At 39.7% G+C, this 7,887-nt stretch overlaps 1 protein-coding gene across 1 annotated transcript in view; it reads left to right on the top strand.

The window, feature by feature from the left end:
- The first annotated feature begins 712 nt into the window (after nucleotides 1-712).
- Nucleotides 713-7,887, top strand: part of LOC147732841 (G protein-activated inward rectifier potassium channel 4-like) — a 259,916-nt gene continuing 252,741 nt past the window's right edge. Inside the window, exon 1 of the mRNA XM_086958872.1 lies at nucleotides 713-983. The gene's annotated coding sequence lies outside the window, so the exon portion shown is untranslated. The remainder of the gene's footprint in view (nucleotides 984-7,887) is intronic.

The raw sequence follows: 7,887 nt of genomic DNA, 5'->3' as shown, positions 1-7,887 counted from the left end.
CAGTTGCTAAACCGCATGAGTCAGGTTGGCGAATGCTTGAGACAGCAGAGTCAGCTCTCCGTTTTCGTTATATAACCAAAGTGAGGCAGCAGAATTCCAGGTGTTGCCTTCTCCTAAGCGCCCAGCTCCAGCACACGTCAATTCGGTCATGATTCTTATGTTGACCAAAGGCAACACGGTAAAGACCTAGCAACCAGTGTGGGTGTTTCCAGACAGTGCCACGTCCGTCTGGAGGGGGCAACAGGGGGCATTTCATGACGAGGCCCTCGTTGCTCTTGACCGAATGATTTCGGGAGGAGAGCACAGTAAAGACCTAGCAACCAGTGTGGGTGGTTCCAGACAGTGCCACGTCCATCTGGAGGGGGCAACAGGGGGCATTTCATGACGAGACCCTCATTGCTCTTGACCGAACGATTTCGGGAGGAGAGCTGGTCATGTGATGCGATTAAGAGGATTAAAGTGCAAAACACAGCCAGCCGCTTTCTCTACCCTGAGGTCAGGTAATCCCCGACTAACGGAGCTATTGAAAAATACCAACAGGAAAGACTTTCCCCCGTAAATCGTGCCGGGCGCAGCAGAGAAAATGAAGTTGCAGAGATTAACCCTGCAGTGTCCGCGCGCCGCCTGTTGCGCGGCCCCAGCCTACCCGATTAAACCATCTCCGAGTAATTCTCCCTGACATTGAGGTAGATTAATCAGTGACCTCCTGCGATGGAGGACTGCTCTCCCTACCTCCGGAGCCCTGGTCTGCTGTGATCGACAGCTACGAACACAGACTCACATTCCAGCGCGCGGAAGTTGTCCGTTTCCAAACCTGGATGGGGGTAAGCGCTGGCTCCAATCTTACTGTCACGAGCTGCTGGACGAACCCACGCGGGAAACCTGGTCCACGTCACTCCTGCCAAAAGCGGAAGAGGAAAAGGGATGACCGCCCCAGGTGGAACCTTCCGTCCCGTTAATGACGCACCTGCAGGGACAATGAGGTACGTCCCCTCTGGACCAGTTTCCAGCTTCCCACTACCACTGGATGTTTACCATATAGGATATTGGTTGCTGCTGCTGACAATATGTGTGTAAAGAAGTTGGGAATCATTTCGAGAATGGCTCAACTGTTCACTCCTCTGTTGTTGATTAATTGAATACCATTGGGTTGAGTACTTTTTCGCACCAGATAATTTGTGGATTTTGCAAAGAAATTGTTACATTTTAGCTGTGGGTGGACCAGCATTGTGGAGTAAAGTGCTAGTCTTTAATGGACTCAGTGGTTACTACTTGAATAACAATTGAGGCAGTTCATAAGTATTAATGCACACTAGGTAGGATTTCTGTGTATTTAACAGTGTTGATCCTACTCTTTGACCATTGGTAAATAAAGTGCAAATGTGCATTGGTATGTAACATTTTTGTTTTATTCGGGAACGTCGTTTTCTATGCGGAGAAATCCTTTGCCTACATCCCACTGCTTAAAGGTTTCCCTCCTCATTCTCAGTGAACGTTGCTTACTCCTGTGTTTCTAGGGTGAGAATCTACTTCCAACGTGTATGTCAATACCAAAAAATACGTATTAATATGTGGGGGTTCAAGACTTAATGAACCAAAGGAACTTCTACAGGACCTGTACTAAATCTATATGGGCCTGCAAAGGTTCCGTGGGCTGACAATTACTCAGTTCATTGAGTCTTAGTCTTGTCTTTTTATTAATATATAAAAGCTTTTTAATATATACTTCACCAATGGTAATTTCTTTTATCATTTCCTTATACAAAATTGCATAGTTAAAAACGTGTAATCAGACCACAACAGATCCATAAATTCAAACATGCAATTCTACCTCACGAAAACAGAGACAAGAAAACAATAATACAAATGTGATGAGAAACAATTGATAGAAAACGTTTTTAGAAAATAGAGCAGCCCCCTAAACCGAACTACACCTGACCAATCTCACCTCAAGCGCACCAACGCACTAACATACTCCTCTCACACTTGACCTACCCATCCAACACTGCTAAAATAAACGGTAGAGATATATCAAGAAAAAAGTTCAGTTATAGTGTTGTATGTTAGGAAAGATGCAACAGGTCACGGTTTATGCATCGTGGCTCACCCAGAAGGGTTCACAGTCCCTCTCCAGCCCAACATCAGCATGTGTGAAAATTCCACTAAATGGGGGTATTTCCAAACTTGTAACTGTGTGAGGTACAGAATCGGATTGGGACTAAATATAGGCCCAGGCACCAAAATAAAAGTGACCCCTATTAGTTAATTAGAACGTTAAAAATGTGGGACGTGCTTGGAAATTGGGGCATTTTTGAACTTGTAATGAGACACTGTATACATGTTTTGCAAGTTATGGAAGTATGCACTGATCTGAGCTTGCTGCAGGCAATGTTTGTTCTAATATCTGAGAAATCAACAGTAATAAAAACCAGCCCAGCAGACAATAAACAGGTCAAGAAACAGCCCAAAAACTGGCCCAGCCCATTGAGCACTGCCTAATTGCCCGGTAGGCCGGTGTGACCCTGATGGCATCAGACAAAATTTCACCACAGCTAATTTGTGAATTTGGATTTTGGAATTTACTTTTGAAATGTGTTTTTGTCTGTAAAACTGGATCTCATAGATGTCAAGCAGTCATATTATAGTTGGGTGAGATGTTCCTACAGCCCTGTTTTTCATTGGTTACCACCACTTGTCATATTACTACTATAAATGTGGCCTAGTGCTACCAGCATGCAAAGTTATCAAGTGGGGCAGCTGAGGATACTCACAACTGACCAGGGGCAGCTATTTAGCTCTATTTATTTTTGCTTGACTTTTTTCAGTTTTTTCTTCATCTTGTGGGTCCGAAAGGCTAAATGTCAACCTATTTCAACCAAGCATATGAGGGACAATAACAATGGTGCCACCCTTTGCCAATTTAGGTAGATTTTTTATTTTAGGTTTCTTTTTTTTCTTTTTATTTGTTTTACATTTTTATTTATGGTATTTATACACGTACATGCAGTGCACAGGGATAACTTAGTATGGGTAACCATCCTATGAGGTACAGGGTAAGTGGAACATAGTAAGTATTTTTGGATGACCCCCTTTTGCTGGTTATACAGTAGAGGTAGGTTGGGAGTAGTGTAGGAGAAGAGAAAAGTGTGAATAAGTGAAGAGATAGAGAGATTACAGGGTAGATCCAACAGCATCAGCGAGCGTAGTGGCTGTGGCATACATTTTATTGGTTGATAGTTCATTCAATTGTTCAGGTTTTAAGGTGGGTCAAAAGGGGTCAAGCACTTGTCCAGTGATTCCCATAGGTTTCTGGAGGTGGTTTTCCAGAGTGAGTATCTTATCGCTAGGGAGTCGGCTCCTCTTAGGTAAATGATCCAGTTGAGCCAACCTCTGTAAGATGCTGTAGAGGTGTCCTTCCAGTTTGTTAGTACTAACTTGGCTGCGGCGATTAACCTGGGTTTCACAATGACTACTCTGGGGGTCCACAACTGTTTATAAGATTTAGATAATATTAGCTGATTATTAAAGTGTGTATACGTAAAAATGGAAAATGGAAAATTGAAAGCTTTAAAATGCTTTGTAAATGTGAAGGGATTTGCTATTGGAGGCAAAATCGGAAGTTAGTATCCCTAGCTTTTTTCAAAGCAGAAGTACAAGAACAGTAAGCGTAACCTTTTATGGATGACGGGTGGACACAAGTAACAAAAGAGAGCATGATTTGGGTGTTAAAAATACAACATTATATGCTAGAGCCCAGAATATTGCTTCATATTTTGGAAATAAAGCAACATTTTGAAAAGTTCCGACCTTCCCAATAAAATTAACCTTAGCTTTTTGTGGTTATTTGCGAATCAAATAACATGTTGCACATTTGTGTATATGTTTGACATATACTTCTTTCTGTACTTGTGTGCTTTATTTTGAGGTTCAAATCGTGGACAGTGCTTAGGCGGAGATCCACGGCTTCCAGTGGCACTTTGGTGAAAAGAATAAGAACCACTGTTGTAGCACAATTGGAATATCATGAAATAAATGCTGAATACTGAGGGCCCGATTCACAGAATGAACTTAAGACTCAATCCTAAACTTACTACTATTTTGGTATTCACAGAATGCACTTACTACTTTTGGCATTCACAGAATGAACTTACTCATTTCGGTATTCACAGAAGTTAGTAGTCCTAACTTTAGGACTCCTAAATGCCTTCTGTGAATACCGAAAGTCTTAAAATTAGGATTTTTCTCAGTTTAGTAGTAGTAAAGTTAGGACTCCTAACTTTAGGACTCCTAAATGCCTTCTGTGAATAACGAAAGTCTTAAAATTAGGATTTTTCTCACTTTAGTAGTAGTAAAGTTAGGACTCCTAACTTTAGAAATCCTAAATGCCTTCTGTGAATACCGAAAGTCTTAAAATTAGGATTTTTCTCAATTTAGTAGTAGTAAAGTTAGGACTCCTAACTTTAGGACTCCTAAATGCCTTCTGTGAATACCAAAAGTCTTAAAATTAGGATTTTTCTCAATTTAGTAGTAGTAAAGTTAGGACTCCTAACTTTAGGACTCCTAAACTGAGAAAAATACTAATTTTAAGACTTTCGGTATTCACAGAAGGCATTTAGGAGTCCTAAAGTTAGGACTACTAACTTCTGTGAATACCGAAATGAGTAAGTTCATTCTGTGAATGCCAAAAGTAGTAAGTGCATTCTGTGAATACCAAAATAGTAGTAAGTTTAGGATTGAGTCTTAAGTTCATTCTGTGAATCGGGCCCACAGTATATTCGTTTTTTTATGTATAGCTTCCTATTGTCGTTTACCACATCAAATCGTTCAACATCACAAGCAGTACTGTTATCAAATTTAATGAAACACAGGTTGTCACCCTTGTAAAGATTCAAATATTTATGAAAAGCTTTTAAAAAATGAGTAGTAACTATCACCTATAGTGCTTCATGACTATAAAAACGTATTCTCTGCATTTTACTTTTTATTACTTTATGTATGTACAAAGATTCCGGTATTAAAAACATATTTGTTATGTTTCGGAGGACAAAATTTTATCAAAGGCTTCCCAGTACACAACATTTGCACTTTGAGAAATTGCGAACTTTGTGTATCCTTCAAAAAATATTTTTGTTGAAAATGTCTTATGTACTTTGCTAAAGTTTTGCGAGAACGTAATACTGTAATGTAAGTTTAAAAAAATCTATTCTCCTCCCCCCCTATATTTAATTGATCTTTTCAACCACTTTTAAAAATCTTTGCCAGCAATATTTTTTAAACTGGACAAAGCTTAGAAAATACTTCACTGACTAAGTGTACACAAAGTTTCACAACATCAGAAACTCTGAATATCAGGATAAATTGAATAGTTATGCTACATTCAAGTTGACCAAAAAGGCCTTAAGGTCCCCTGTATATCCAGTAGTGGAAATGTACAAGGCCCAAGTAAGGGGGCAGCCCTTTATGTGGCACAGATTAATTTTATTAGAAGTCTGTTGAGCCTAGGGAAGGGCACACCTCTTGATCCGCTACTCATGGATCTAGGGATCTATGAGATTTCCTCACTGGTGGTGTTCACACCCTATTGTATTGGATCAGAATCTGGGGCACTGATGAATTGTTCCTCTTAAGAGAGGGTGTGCAATATAGTATATTGGCCAATTGTGGGGGGAAATTTAATGGTTAAGGGCAATCAAGAAGGGTTGGAATGAATTAAGTTTGGGCACATTTTGGAGTGAGCCACAACTGATTAACAGAGGGAATGCAGCCCTAGTTAAAAAGAGGATGGAAGATAAGGACACTAGGTTCAAGGATCACTAATCTGCAGCCCCACAAGGGACCCTAACAATTGCATTCCTCTTATTAAAACCAGAGTGTAAGGCCGTGGATTTTCTGGATTTTATTCACCCTGTTCGGGCTCGGTCTCTGTACCTTCAATTTAGCTATGGATCGCTCACTGTAGCAGTTTTTACTGCTGGTTGGAGAAAGATGAACCAAGGCTATGAGTATTGTTTTGATTGTAAAAATGTACACACAAGTGAGGATCATCTCCTGTTTTTTTGCCCACTTTATGTAAAACCCAGTTCCACAAGGCTTGTCCCAGTGTGTAGGCTATTGAGCTTACCCACCAGAGGAGAAGCATATAGGGTATGCCAAAGTGAAACCTCCTTGATCGTGGTTGTGGCTGTTTCAAAATTTCTTCACAAAGCATGGTTAACCAGAGGAAGAATGCCAGATATCCTATGAATCCAGCTTTGCTTATATTAGGTTGATCTGAATTGTCTCTGGTGGAGGCTGCTGCTTGGAGGTTTTACATTGTTGGGGCAATTAAATGTACAGTGGCAGTTATTTTAGGAGATTAGGCGTTTTTGCATTTTAATATTATTTTTTTAATATATGAATGCATTCTATTCTTTTTTTGAAAGATTTTAAATTGTACTATTTATTGTCTGTTTTTACTGAAATGGAAAATGTTCTTATGTATGTTTTGGTGATGGAACAAATGTTTCAAACTATCAAATACATTTGAAATAGTTATGCAGTCTAAAATTACTGTGAGACTTAGGGGGCTCTGGTTTCAGTCTTTATTTGTAGCAAGGGGTGGACATGGACTTTCTCTCATGTGCCCTTTTGGCCAGAGTGCATGCATTTTGTATTCCTGCAAAAATGGAGCAAATGTTCTTTTGCAGCATCTTGTTGCTTTTTGAATTTTGAAAGATGAAACTACGTTTGAGTTAAAATTAGTTTGCACTGTTTCTCTTTACAAATGCAGCATAAACTGTGAAAAACTGACTTATGGCTTTAATTTGTTTAAAGGCCTTATTTATGGATCACAATCTACCCTTGTTTTTACAAATATAAAATTAATTATGAGCAAAAAATGGAAAAGTTTTGGGATTTTTTTTGCTGATTTGTTTTCTCGATTTTTCTACGGTGCACAAATATTCATGCAAGACAGACTGTAGAAAAAGGTGGTTGCGTCAGCTCCTATTGTGCACACTGACGCCTCGCGCTTTATAAATGCAATTACAATTACAATAACAATAGGGTATACCCACTAACCAGTTGGACCTGGACCAATATTGGTGCATACAAAAAGTGGTCCAACTGACCAGGGAACTTTTAATGATGCGTATTAGAGCACACCCCACAATAGTTGAATAGAACAGTGAGCAGGTTGACTTGATGATCAAAAAAGTTTATAATATGAGTAAATCACAAGTTCACAATTTAAATAGTTTCTCTAAACTGACAAGGTGAGTAAAGTGCTCAAGGGAGTTCTTGTGGAGGGAAGGGGATGTAAAATAAAGCAAGAGTATTTACAATATATCACAAAGATGAAAGCGACCTGTCTAACAAAGTATAACAACTGACTAGTTAACCCAAGTAATACGGTGCCATGAATGCATAATAGATTCTCCCCTGCTGGGTTGGATAATTTAGTACGTATCCAATTATGAGCAAAGTCGACGTTTCGACCCCAGACAATAGAAGAAGGTGAAACTTCCCTTACGACGGGGTCTTCTTCAGGACCATAGGAAGAGCAACCTACAAGGATCGGTAGAATTACTGTTGATTATAAAACAAGTTCAATAAGGGGTGTGTAATTGCAATGATATGGCAAGGAAGCTCATGTCATTAGTACACTGTCCGATCAACAGTAGGATATATGAGATGGGGCTAAGTTGCTCCTGGTACATGAAAATGTCAGACACTGCGGGTCCACAGGGGGACTAAAAAACAACAACAAGATAGAAGGGGAGGTACATCAGTGCTCAACAAATTGTTATCATTTTCAAACAGTCGATGAGAGGTAAAGCATTAACCTAATTGCATACTCATAAAGTAATCTTTAATAGGTAATGCTGAGGGGCCCAGAGTTGGGGATTC

This window comes from Lissotriton vulgaris, chromosome 2_1 (genome assembly GCF_964263255.1).
Source record: "Lissotriton vulgaris chromosome 2_1, aLisVul1.2, whole genome shotgun sequence".
NCBI classification, from domain to species: domain Eukaryota; kingdom Metazoa; phylum Chordata; class Amphibia; order Caudata; family Salamandridae; genus Lissotriton; species Lissotriton vulgaris.
This window is presented reverse-complemented; position numbering and strand designations above follow the sequence as displayed.